The 14,306-nt window shown below is 40.0% G+C and overlaps 1 protein-coding gene and 1 long non-coding RNA gene across 7 annotated transcripts in view; both read left to right on the forward strand.

The window, feature by feature from the left end:
• SORBS1 (sorbin and SH3 domain containing 1) overlaps window positions 1-14,306 on the forward strand; it is a 173,487-nt gene that overhangs the window by 25,785 nt on the left and 133,396 nt on the right. The gene's annotated exons all lie outside the window — the stretch shown is intronic.
• On the forward strand, window positions 8,978-9,684 carry LOC141925620 (uncharacterized). The gene is made up of 2 exons (XR_012623894.1): window positions 8,978-9,038; window positions 9,430-9,684. It is a non-coding gene; the product is annotated as an uncharacterized LOC141925620 (long non-coding RNA).

Here is a 14,306-nt window from a genome sequence, read left to right on the forward strand (position 1 = left end):
TTTTTTTTTTTTTAATGGCATAGCTCAGTTGTGGTTTACATCCTGTGAAAGGGCTGAAGCCTTTTTATTTGAAATATTGAACAGTAAATGCCTATTCTATTCAGATTGTCCCAAAGCAAAACATAGGAAAATTCTAACTGATGGACTCCTGCCAAGCAATACATACAATAGCAGCTTAAAAACTCAAATTACCCAAATTTTACCCCAGTTTGAGTAAACCCCAAATATCTCACCAGAGTGAACATTCTCAGCTGGTGCATGAAAACAAGGAATATGCTGATCATCAGAGCTCTTCATGTTAAACCTATAAATGATGTCTGAAATTTAGATAATGTTGATGCACATTAAAGCACATTACAGTTTGGTTCCAATGACTACAAGGTGTTGGAAGAATTCCAGTGCAATATTTTTAGCACGTCACAAATTCTCTGAAATTGTAATGTGCTTCAGAGATAGCTCAACTTTGACAAAATGCTGACAGGATCCTAACTGCCAAACACATTTCCTGTCTGGGTGCCTGTCTGGTTCCTTGGTTGTCCATTTGCTGGGATACCTTGTCCCAGAGTCACTACCCTGGGGAGATGCTGAGTGAACTGCCTCTTCTGAGCTGCAAGTTCCAGGCTCCCAGGATTCCCAGCTTGCCCTGGACAAGTGCTCTGCACCCTTTTGCAAAGAATGGACAAAGATTTGATACCACTTCATTCTAAGGAAGAGAAAAAAATAATTCAAGATAGAAAAATTTTTGTGCACCATTCTAGAGTGTACATCATGTTGGCAAATAGATGGACAACTTCAGTTTTTCTGTTGATTTAGATCTAAGTTGCTGTTAATTTGCAGAATCAGGTATTATATTGCTGCAAGGTAGAAGATTAATGCTAGCCTTAAATTTTAGATGGGATGAGATTAAATTACTTGTCCAAGTTATTCAGAAAGCTTTCTTCCAAGGAAGTTGAACTCAGCTCTTCAGCCATCACCACAGGGTCACCCAGCTTTCCTTTGTGAAACAAAATCGGTATGATCTTTGGCACTGCAACCTTCCACTGTCTTGCTGCCAATAGTCTCTTCATCTGTATTTGGTGGTCTCTTCAGCTGTAATGGAATCGATCATGTTGCAAAATGGAACCACCTTCTTTACACTTGAAGGCTGGTTCCAGGTGCCTGTGTGGGTGTGATGATACGGTTTTGGATGATGGTATGAACTGTAACTAAATTAGAAGTTCTGTTCCTGTGTTCTTCAGCTATAAAAATAGGGATCTTGTTATATGCCTTGGTTCAGGCACAGAATGCTCAAGAAGAGCATGTGGGTGCAGTTGGGAAAGACTTTTATTTTCTTAGCTTTTAAACTAAAAAATGGTAAGCTTAAATCACCTTTTTCTTTATTGTTTTATTTCTTATTTAACTTTAACATAGTGTGACAAAACCAGGAAACATCCATAGAAGTCGCCGGCCTTATCTACAGCAGTGTTTTCCTTCCCTCAGCTGCATTAGTGCTCACAGCAATGATAGCTACTGGTATTTTAATTGGTGCCTAGTGTCCTCTCACTGTCAGCATGCCTGGATTATTTGGTAGTCCCAGTTGGTGGCCATGGGCCACTACGGTTAATAGGAATGCAGGCACAGCTGGTCTGGGTCAAATCCCTGCATGCTTTAGTTGGTGAAAATTTCCGATGGCCTCCAGTATGTGCTAGAAAGGATGTAGCAGTTAAAAACTATCTTTCATTATCATAGACTAATTAGGGCTGTCCTAGCTTCCTGAGGGAATATGTAGTAATACCCGGTAGTTACAGAAGATTGAAACCAGGCATGAGTTATTAGGCTGCAGAGGAGGAAATGTACTTGTTTCTGCTGCTCTGTCCTTTAGCTATTTCCTACATCTTAATGAAATGTAACCTGGATGAAAAATAAAGCTGGGGAAAAAAAATGAAAAGCCAGCCTGCATTCTTTGGAGCCTGTACACTTAGCCCCTAAAGGAGAGTAGAAGTATTTTCTTTCTCACTGTGGAAGTGTGATAACTTGGCAGTCTTGCTTTTTAAAATTTTGAGATTTTTTTCCTCCTTTTCTCCTCATTTTTGTTTTATTTCTCACTTGAACTGCTGAGGCTGGTGCTATTTTGCCTGCATCTCTAGAGTGAAAACAGGCTTTGCATCCATGAGCTTCTAATCGGAAGTGATGACAAGCCCTTGAATGGAGCCCTTGGCTTCATGAAATATTTTATCCTTTCCAATATCAATGGACATGCAACTGTAATAAAAGTCCAGTTTCTGCCACTGGATATATGTAGAAGTTGATCCCTGTTTCTTTGTGCAGGCACACCTCACAGTGACATCTGTGGCTGTGCTGAACTTGATTTCCTCCATTTCATGGGAATAAGATGATGCTTGTACATTATTAAAAGGGCCTAACAAGTCACCTGGGGAGAGACTGTGAAGTGCACTGTATAACATTATTTATGTAATTAACTCCTTGGGATTTTAATGAAAAATACTGCTATTTTGCAACCATAACTTTCATTTTCTGTCAGCCTCAAATTAGCAAGGAAACTGTAAATTGCACAGAGTCCCTAAGCTGTAGTCTCTGATAGGAAAGGTGGACAATTTTGCTGTCTCAAAGTGATGATTAACTGGGATCTAATCATGATATTAGTGTATAATCACAAGCATTAGTGTAAAGTGTCATTCCAATGATGAAGTGTAGTAAGAAACTTTTTTTTTCCCCTCTGAAGTTTTTGTTTGATGAGAGATGAAGGAGATTCAGAAAACAAGCAGAAAGAGGTGAAACAAAGTATGTATGTTGCCTCTGACTTCTCACTACACCCACTCTCATGTGAAGTTAGGTCAGATACCAGGTCAGGTACTAGGCACTCGGAATGGACTAACTCCTTGAGCTTTCACTCTGAGTTTCAGCCTGGACTGCCGTCTTTCTCTGAGCTGTCTGCAGTTGTGGCTGCACTGGTATCCATACCTGAGCTAGCAAAGCAAATGGTGTCCTATGCTTGATGGTTGCAGTAATGTCTGAAGTGTATACGTACCTACAACTTCCTCTTCTTTGTTCTTCAGAAATGCAAACTGCAGGAACATTGTACTTCTATACTGATGGAGTTGTGGCCTCTCCTGAGTGCCCTATCCCTTTGTGTGGGACATGACTATCGTAAAACATCTGAACAAAGGTCCATCTGTCCTCCAAACCCCACCAAAAGTATAAGTTTCTGTGATGCACAAAGACTAGCAAAATCATCTTCATTCTGTAGCTTGTGCCCTCTCCAGGGACCTGACACGGTGTGTCTTCCTATAGTGCTGTTCTCATGACAGCAGGGTTTACATATGGGGAAACTAACACAAGCTGTAACAGTCTACTTGATAACAGACAGTTTGCAGTTGTCTCTTAGGAGAGCCCGGGCATTTGGCTTCATTACAGAAGAGAGTAAGGAAAGATGAGGGGAAGAGCTAGTTGTTGGTGAACAAGGAGGGTAGTCAGGGGTCTCTGTAAATGGGTTGTGCGGACCACAGGCTGATAGAGCCAGAGCAGCCAGCTTAGGAGAGTTGCTGTCCAGTAGAACATAAATTGATTGTGGAGGTTTGTTTCAGTGGAGGATGTTATAAAGTCCTAGGTAGACTTGTCTGGGGAATCTTTACAGGTCTTATGTTATGCCTTTTACGCAGTGCTTACTTTATCTCATACATTTTTTAAATGCTCTGTGCAGTTCAGTCCAGGATGTTTTTCCTTCAGACAAAATTTTCAGGGGGGTCACACACCATACAGTGACAATGGACAGCCTAGGTCCTTTTGGTCCCACGAGAATTTCTGGGAGAGTTTCTCAAGTGAATGATTTACTGTCTCTTGCCCTGTTCTTTCTCCAACAGAGCAGAAATATTCTAGTGACCTCAAAGCTAATGCACTCCAGTGTCTCTGGATGGAGACATTGACATTTTTGGCAATGTAGTTTTGCAGCATTATTCTTCCTTTCATTTGCAACATTTTTGGGGATGCTTCTAGAAGAAATCATGACCTTAGAAGCATCTGCTGGAAACTAGTCCCTCCAGACACACTGGGAAGATGAATTTTGCTCTTCATGCCATGGTACCTCCCGTGAATTTGAAGCAGTTTCCTGTGCATACATAAATGGAAAGCATGTAATCTTCTGGCTATTTATGAACCTTTATCTGTATTGTCTTAATCAGACCACTGAAATTCTTTTATTTATTAAACTGCCTCACAGTCTGAGGCTACCATTATATGTCAGAAGGTTTAGGAACAACTTTCACTGTGTCGCTTCACATCCGAAACTTTCAAAAATTCTTCTATAGTGAAAAAAATATTTGGCTTATTTCCTTACATTGTTGTGGTCTTTTCTTCCTAAATCTCTCACTCATACAAATACAAGCTTTCTCAGCTGAATATCCCAGTGTTGTGAATATAAGGACTGTGCATTATCCTGGCATATAGTTCATAAGACTTGCTGAAGTGACAAATAATTGACTCTACACTGAGTGGACAAAGAAAGGTGTCAGTTCTTTGCATCGGTGCATTTCCATTGCGTGGGGTGAAGAGTCAAATCTACAAATTTGATCTGGCTCATCTGGGCTGTACAGTACTTCTGTGGTACGTTTGTATTGAAGATTATTTTATCTGAAACAATTTAAGGAATTGGACTAGTTACAATGCCTCAGGTATTAATGATATTGCATTCTCATTCTTAATTACACTACTGTAAGTTCAGAGTAATACTATTTAAATGGAAGGTGTTGGATCCAGTGTAATGAAGATGAGAAGCTTGTGTAGGATCTATAGATAAGAGAAACTCATGTATTTGGGGGTTTGAAATTCTGGTGTTGGCAAATAAAAGCAGGAAGAGGAGAAGTAAAATTATCTGTTAGTATTGGTATTATGGTATTACACTATAAACTGGTGTAACACCATTGGCTTCAGAAGGTACTCTCACTTGCTCTTTTGAGCCTATATATACTTCAGTTAATGCTGTTAATATCATAATAAATTATCTTACTTCTAAAAATGTTATCTTCATTTTCCATATGGTACCCTGGATATGATGGGTACTTGCCTAGTAATTTTGCCTTCCATGGGCTGATAACAATCTCTTTATAAAAGGTTTAAAATCCTCTCTTCCTATATTCATGTTCTTCTTTAGCCTTGTTTATTCACAGCTGAATGCCTCTGATTATTTTAGCTGTTGTGCTCAGTATTTGATGCTTTGCATAGAACTGGAATAAACTGGCCGTGCTATAAGATGTTCAGTGTATACTTAAGACAATGACCATTTAGCTGTCTCCTCTCCTTAGCAACATTTTGAAGATTAACCATAGAGAGTGGTGTAAGCCAAGAAAAAGATAGTTGAAATAGATAAGAAATTAATTATTTTTCCTCATGGTGTTTTGCTTGGATTCAATATTTTGATAATGGTGCAGAATTCACAACCACCACAATGACTTGTGTGCCTGAAATTTGGATGAGCAATGATTGAGCAGTTCTCAGATATGCAAAGCTAAATTTGCTGAGCCCATTTCTCAGTCTTTGATGAGACTGCAGTAAGCAGTCAAGTGCTTAATACCAGTGGCAGAAGTGGATATGTTTCCCTTGGGGCTTGGAGGGGTGGCCACTCATTTGCTAAACCCAGACAGAGGCCAATGAGTCACTGTAATGTAGACTTCCAAGCAGCTAAAGCAACGGCCTCCTTCATTGGGGAGATTGCTGTGGGGGTCTGTCTGCATGTGAGAAAAAGTTCCTGTTTTTTTCAGTTTAGCAGCATGGGGGGAAGAGGGAAAGCTTTAAAACATCTAGGAGAACTGTGTTGTTTTCAGGTACTCTTAAGTACAAATGTATTCTTAAAAATCTTTGCCATCGAAGTTTGGTTTTTAGCTGTTTTGACTGTCATATTACCAATTTCATGAGAATCATTTTGTAGCCTGATTTTTATATTAAAAATCAAGGAGTGGCCTCAATACCAACACATTATTGCCTGTGTTAAAAAAAAAAAAAAAAAAAAACAACCAACAAACCAAACCAAACCAAACCAAAAAACTTCCCTCACCAAAAGCCAAGCACCCCTACCAAAAGCAACCTCCCTGGCCAACCTTATTGCTTGTATCAAAAGGATATTATATGGTTTCTCTTTCCTTCCTTCAGAGAAACAGGTATAGACACTGCTGTGGGATGCCTCTTAATGCGTCATGATTCACTCTTGCAGGTGATTTACTAATTCTACCATAGGTGTGAGAGTTGGGAATGATTTCTGTTCTCTTTTTCTCTGAAATAATTGATCATTTGGTTTTGTTTTTCTGACAGGCAATCAATTAGTCTTAACTGAGCAGCTCTTAGTGGATTGAATCATGGGATCAACTAAATTTGAGGGTGAGGGTATGGACTGTAGTTTATACAATTTGTTTAATTATTTAGTAATACAGCCAGGAAGGACTGGGGAAATTTTGACTGGGTAGGACTGGGAAAAACATGACTGTATTTTGGGGAGAGACAGCATGTCACATGCATATTGGCTGCTTGTAATCTGAACACTATGCATTTAAACCCTGAGTGGAGGAGATGTCTGGGAGGACTCTCTGAAGCTCAGTGAGGCCTGGATTGCCCATATGCAGCTTAAGACAAATTCTTAGAAAAGATTACCTGGTCACTGCATAGGGGAACAGACCTTTGCTGGGACATGTTTCTCAGCAGTTATGCCTTGGCTGAGTAAATAGGCCCTTTGAGCAAGTATCATATTTGACAACTGAAATAGTGTTTTTATGCTTTCGGGCTCAAGCACAAACTCAAACTTGCATCTGAGAAGATGTCAGCAATCAGTCTTGTTTCCTAAATGAATGGGTTTTGTGTTCTGTGCCGTTGTGTCTCTTCAAGTATATGTATATGCTTCCTTGGTTCCATATATATTTTTAGTTACTTTCTTGGATCTTTTTCTTACTGCTTGGTCCTTTATCACAGAATCACAGAATTGTCTAGGTTGGAAAAGACCTTGAAGATCATCCAGTGCAACCAACATATACATCAGCATGAAAAGAGTATTAAATTCTGCCACTCTGATGGGGTGTCATTTTCATCTTTAATTACATAAACTCTTTCTACATGATTATTCAATTATTTGTATGGTGATAGAGTCTAGACTTGTCTCAGTCATGCGTCAGGGTCTCCTACTTCTAGGATTTTCAGAAATGCAAATAAAGACACTGTATTGCCCGTAAGAAGGACCTTAGACCTACTTTGACCCATCCTGCCTTTCATGTAGAACTAATATGAAATTACTATAAGGTACAGTCTCATCAGTTTTGAAAGTGGATTATAGTGCTAGCCTCTGAGAGTCAAAGAAGGCATAAAGTGTGTCTGCTTCACCACTTAGTTATTCAATATTGCAGCTGAGATGGGGAGGCCATATGCAATGTACTGTCCCCAGGTGACACAAAAGATTTCATTTGGCTGGGATTGCCTCAAGCTGTCACAGGTGTTCTTTCATTTACAATAGCTGCCTTAAAATATAAATGACTGCATTTATTACATCAGCTCTTTTTCCTTCTTTGGAAGACCCCAGCTAAAGTTACATTACACATAACAAATGTTCTTGCTCCCTTGAGAATTAGTTTAATTACTGATGTAGGTGGGTAAAGGATCTATCGTGCCTGAGATGTTAATTTTACCATGCTTTAATTAAGAGGTCAAGTGTGAAAGGCTGCAGAATACCTCCCACTTAAAGATGCTGAATAGAATAGTGGGGGATAGAAGGCACTGATATGATGAGGTTTTCACTCTCTGTAGGAGTATCAACTTTCCTTCTGCATCTCATTACAATGAGGCTGGCATCTGGAAATACATGCCAACTTTTATTCACTCATTGTGTTTTCTAACATTAAAGGGTTTTTCCGCCCAGAGTCTGAAGCTCCAAAACAGCATGTCTCTCCTTTCAAAGGTGATGGTCACTCCTAGGTACCACTGATTTCCATTAGAAATGTTAGGACCACTTCCTCTCGCCCAGTGTGTTTGAAGAATGGGGCTGCAACTATCCTACGTCTCCGTGCTCTGGCACAAGGGAGGATGTGGGACGTGTGTTCACCAGAGGACAACAGGTGCTACAGTCTTTGAACACCCGGTTGTTTCCTCCTTATGTCTCGCTGTGAGTGTGGGCAGATTCCTTTCAGCATTTAATTTGAAAGTCTTGTTTCTAGCTAACTCCAAAAACAAGGAATAGACTTGGAAAACCTTCAGCGAAAAAAATGGGCAGGTAGAAGGAAAGAGTATCTCACAAGATTAGAGAAAACTAGACAGTAAAAACGCCTTGCAGTAGGGTGGCCAGGACGCCCCCAACTGAGCTTGTTATGTTTGCCCTGGCAGCTGGAGCAGCAATGCCATACATAAGAGCAGATGTTCACTGGCCAGCGTTTGAAGGTTTTGTTGAGATTGACGTGTTCCACTTTCAGAAGGACTTAAGTAACCAACTAAAGCAGTACTGTTGCTCTCCAAACAGCTGTAAGGAGGACAGTTGATGATTTTTATTGACATGTTTTTCATAACTTACTGTCTATGTGAATTGGTGATTCATTAAGATATTCTTGTGATTTGTGATACAGAAAGTTTCTTTTCAGAAACTTTTCTCCTTTTACTTGTATTTTCTAGTGCTGTTTTCTCTTTTCTGTGGTGGTCACTTCTCTTGCTTTTAAAGGATACTTAACAGTTCAGCAATGCCACTGCCTTCCTCTGCATCCCTGGAGGAAGACCGGTGTAATACTGGAAAAACACAGAGTTAAATATTAACATGTACTACTAAATGTTCCCACTGAAAAAATCAGGAACATTTCCAAGCAGTGAAAGCTGACTTTCCTTTCCTGTAGTTAAGTTTTGCTGCTTAACTTTTAAAACTACAGCTTGCTTGGTAATTTTAACATGGTTAAAAATTAGAAATTGGAAGTCCTGTATTTCTTAAGTGCTCTCGCCCAGGCCGCTTCTGCTTTCCAGGTGATAGGCTTAGGGGAAGAATCCCATATGATGAGTTAGTCTTGAAATGTATAATAAGTTTTTTCGAGGTAAGAGGTTGATTTTATTTTTTTTTTTCCTTCCCTTTGTACTTTGGCTTGGAAATAGAAGTTTCATTGCTTGCTCTTTTAGTCAGAAAAGCGATGTTAATAAATGTGATTTGATATTAATGCTACAGTAACTCCTTAAGGCATATTCAGAATTGGGGTTCCTCTTGGCTTACGAAGACGCATAGCTGCCTCCATTTGTATTAGCTGAGGACCTAATTAGCTAAGGCTGTAAATACAGCATTTTCTTCTGCTGACTTGAAATGTCACCTGCAGTCTCTTCTGAGATGAAAAGATGCACAACGGAAATGGTTTTAATGAAGAGGAGTCTTTTGCTCTTAACAGTTTAATGTATTCAGAATGTGTATTTATTCTGTCTTGCTGGTTGTCTCAGGTGTCGAGACTTCTGCCTCAGTGCACTGGGAATCCCTGCTCAAGGTGTAAAAGCTCTAATCTTTGAAGAGCAGCTCAGATATCAGCTGTGGTGAAGCAGGAGCAGTAAAGCCTATCACCCTGAACTGGAGGGGCTAGATCGGTTACTGTAATGTTTGTGGGGTGGTATTGCTGAGGCTTCTCTCTGTATAGGTAAAAACTATGCATGATGGTATGGACTTAATCCTTCAGAAATAAAATGCTGGTTTTTGTTTTAATTCTGATTATTTGCATTTGCACAACAGCAACTCAGAACAAGAGAGGTCTTTGGCATTTGCATGAGGCACGTGCTTCTGCCCACAAACAGCCAGTAAGATAAGTCAATAAAAACAAGCCATGCAAGGCATGAATTGCTTAGAGGTGGAAGAGACCTATTAGGCTATCTAGCCTACCTGCATGCTAGTGAAGAATTGCTTAAATTGGATTTGCTCTAGAGGACAGATGAGTACCTGAGTAAAACACAGGATCACATTGTCTGTATGATATGGTGGAAGGCCTTCTATGTTTCCGTTTTCATATGTGCGTCTAGCTTTGAACCTCATAAGCAGCAATATCCCAGAGATATTTTTTTCCAGGCTGTTTTATTGAAAGTGTAACAACGGTCTGAACAGAAACTGTTCTGATTGCACAGATGTGCAGTTTTGCTTTGTGGGATGATTTTTACTCATCAAAGGAGAACAAGAAGAAAGGCAAAAATCTGTGAGTATGGCTATCTATGAGAACACGTGCATGTGTGTATGACTGAGTGAGAGGTCTGTCCATGGTATATCAATTGTGAGAATAAAATGGCTACTCTGCCTGACTGTAGGGAGGGAATTTTACAAAGGCACCACATTGCAAAGAGAACAAAGGCCTCACTGCGTTATGGCTGTGTGCGAAACAGTGTTAATGCTAAAGCAAGCTATGATTTCCTATTAAAGTAGCGTCTCGCATGTTCATGAAACAGAGGCTGTAAGGCAAAGTGATTTAGCTCACTGGGAACTGATGCATCTAGTTCTGGCACAGACATAGGAGGTCTCTGTGGTCAAAAAGACAGAAATACGTGTTGGTGCCGCTGTTTTAAGCAGCTTCATCTGGTGACTGGATAGGGAATTGCAGGCACATTTGTTTCATTGCGTTAAATTCTTGCATTATTCCCCTTTTGTCTGTTGTTGTTTCCTTACCAGTATTTGTATTTGAATAGAAAAAGATCTCTGTGGTAAATTATGTGCATGCCCCCCTTCTTTCCAGGCCTGACATGTTTATATATACAAAGAATTATGGAAGAATTAAAGAGAGGACCAAAGAAGCTCAGAAATTCTTTGGAAAAGCTTGTCAGATTTTTAATTAATGGGCATATAGCAGAGGGAGTGAAATCTGTTGCTCAATACCATAATAGGCAGTGCAGTGCTTCTGCTTCTCTCTGTCATCCTTAACAGACGGATTTATTTTTGGTAATGAGACATTTATCTCCTTTGCATCTATTAAAAGCCAGTTCCAGTGTCAAAAATCAGTTGGAAATAACATGAAGAAATTTAATGGTGAAATGTGTTTCTTTTGGATGCTTGTCACAGCTCCATCAAATCCTGGGGATCCTTTTTCACTTCATTTTGGTGTATTTTTGCCTTGCTGCAACTTGGATTTCCGGATGATTTAGGTGTTTTTCTGATAGCACCAAATAATGGTGTGAATATTTAGATTGTGTAAAGAGGCTTAATGAAATTAATTTCAGGGCAATAATTAATATACTATTGGTGTAAATAATTGTTTTTCAACACTTTTCTGTGCATGGACCCTTTAGGACTTTTTGGTAGCTGCAGATCCCTGCCTACCTGAGCAGCCTGGTTGAACTCACCTGGTGCCATAGAGATGGAGTCCACATAGAAGTAATTGTGGTAAAAGAATGCCATTAGTCAAAAAGTACGGGCTCTGCATGCATTTCTGGTCCTAACACAATTTGGTTAGGAAAGTATTTTCACATTTGTGGATTGAGTAATTAATGTCATACTTAAGCAGGTCAACAAGCAAATCACTTTCCTTAATCTGTCCATAGAGAAGCTTGTGTGGGCTCTAGTTGAATGCAGTGAGGTTTTTGTAGGCATTTGTTTGAAATCCTGTGGGATTTAATAGATGCCTTTTAATAGGTTTTCAAACTGTTCTATAGCATTCTGCAGGTGGGATGTAATTTACCTAGTGAGATCTGAAGTGCTTGACAACTGGTGAAAAAACAGCTGCCTTCTTTTAGGTTTGTAAATAAGATTTCTTTAGAGAAGCTGTTTGGTGCCTCTGTGCACCTCCATTTTGTTAGCTATAAAAGAAGGTAAATGGCCAGGATATCAGAAAGGCTTACTGATGTGAAGTGACCCAGAAGCTTATTCCAGGAAGTTTATTTTCGGAAAGTGTTGAGTGTTCATATTTTGAGAACCCTTTAAAGTATTTATGATTCACACCAGACACTGCTTTCAGCCTTAGTTGATACCCATCTCATAAGGTGACATAAGACTAAATAGGTTGATGCAAGGAATGTTTTGACTTTTTAGCTGATAAAGTGCTAATTATAAGAACCACAACCCGTCTAGTAACGGAATCACAGATAACAAACATTGAAAGGTTACTATTCCAGAGGAGTTATGTCATCCAGCTCCATGGATGAAACATCTTTTCCGTGGAAGAAATTGCATCCTACGTGGAAGGGATTCTCTTCTGTACTGTACAAATCCTACAGTTGTCCTTACCTACCCATTTCCTTTCACTCTTCCGTTCTTGTACAGAAGTTATTCTCCTCATTTGGCTCCTGCTGCAGTCCCTACATCTATGTACTATAAACAATGCTACCCTTTCTTCCCCCTATCCTCCTACACAAGCTTTTGAACAACTCCGGTTGCTAGGATTACAGTCCTCATAAGGTTAGAGGGGGGAGAAAAAAGCTTCATCATCAGCTTCCTTTTGTGATCTTCTGTTCTTCTTTGCATTGCTTAAGTCATTTTTTCCAAAGGCATGTTTAAGACCTTTTGACAGCAACGCTGCTGCTGTGCTCCTTGATGCCCTTCCTGGCTCTTTGTTTAAAAAGGCATGGAAATTCAGTGACTAAGTTGGGAAAAATGATTTAATTTCATTGTATGCTGCAAGTTAAGTACCTTGCACAGGGACTACTTTCATTTGTGATGAACAGGGACAAGTGCTTCAAAATGGCAGAGTCAGTGACACTCAAGTTTTACAGGCATGGATGCTGACTGTGATGCATGACGTACACTGCAGAACTGGGCAAGCTTCTTCACAGGAGGTGTGTGGAAAATGACAGCCTTCATATTATTTCAAGTGACACAGTAGCCATCCTTTGATGTGCCAGACTAATTTTTTCAGGCAAGAATTGACACTGAGTTAGACTCTTGTGGGTAGAAGGATGGATGTACGTGCTCTTTGTTTTCTAATAAACGTGTGTTTCTCTATAGTGTGAGCACTGATATTTATTTTTCATTATTATTATTTTAAATGTAGATCCTCTTTGTCAGCATGCTTGAGCTCTAGAAAGTTCTAGTGCTGATTCCAGGGATCTCACTGTAGCCTTCCCCTGGAAGGGTTAAAAAGTGCAGTAATTCCAGAAGTGTGCAAAACCTTAAGTTTGAAATGCCTTCACAGTGCTCAAAATAGTACAGGATAGTACCAAGTTCTCTGGAGCCCACTGAATCTCTTTCACAAGGCAGGAGCTCATTTCAGAAGAACCCGTGTTCCCATGGGTCTTAACGCTTTGCCTGAGATATTCAGGAATGAGTTGTTAAATAATAATGCTACAGTTGAACAATCCTTCTCGATCAAAAGGCCTGGCATGCAGCTACGATGAAGAGTGAAGTTTGGAACAGCTTGGCACTGATCTCTGTATCCCACCAGTCTGGCTGATCCCCACATTGCCTTTGGCACCCTGTGAGAGTGGGCACTGCTGAAGTCCTGTGTCTGTCGCTGAGCCGTGTGCTCTGGGGAAGGAAAGGACAAGGGACAGGAAGACATGTCATCCACCCAAAGATACGATGTGGTCAGAGAGGGTCAGACGTTCAGCAGTTGACACTTGATGCTGTACATTCTGATATTCACTCCATCAGAATCAAAGAACAGGGAAATGTTCCCACCCGTTCTGTCACAGGGTTACGGGCTTGTATTAGGGTACAAAAGATCTCTGTTTAAGCTTCCTCCTGAGTTTTGCATACAGGAGACTGTCCAGATTTGTCAGATCCGTTCTCTCTGCCAGGTCTTTTAACTTGTTTCTGCTTAAATGTTTTAACAGGTGTGGCAGAAGTATTGGCTGGGAGGTTGAACAGAGTGTGAGTAAAAAGTGAAAAGCTCGTGATGAACAGTGATTAAGTATTACTGCAAAGGGTGGTTTGGGAGGAGGTAATGAAGTGGAATAGTTATGAATGAGATTTCTGCACGAGATGCAGGGAAGGTTGCCCAGAATATCTCCTTCTACCTCCAGCAACTTCCAGTATTGCAGAACCTTTATTGATGGTATCTAGGATATGTACTTTTGCTGCTCCTACCTGGATATCCAGACATTTCACACTTGTAAGTAATTTAGAAAATTTACTTGAGCCCTAAAATAGTGCCTCAGTCAGAACATATGTTCTGTACATTTTGCATACTACTTAATTTAGAAGTTAATATTTCAGATACTGTACTCTCATCTTGCTCAAGCTGTTTGGAAGCTGCATGGCTGCCACCTAACCCAAAGTTAGACTATTGCACTTGCCAGAAAGGAATTCTGTGCATATTTTGCCCTCACCAGACCATTTTGTAGGGAGTGGGTGGCATCCTGGATACTGTTTCTTCAAGCTGTACATTAGCAGTTTAAAAGCTGAATTTGATTTT

Source organism: Strix aluco, chromosome 7 (genome assembly GCF_031877795.1).
Source record: "Strix aluco isolate bStrAlu1 chromosome 7, bStrAlu1.hap1, whole genome shotgun sequence".
In the NCBI taxonomy this organism is placed as follows: domain Eukaryota; kingdom Metazoa; phylum Chordata; class Aves; order Strigiformes; family Strigidae; genus Strix; species Strix aluco.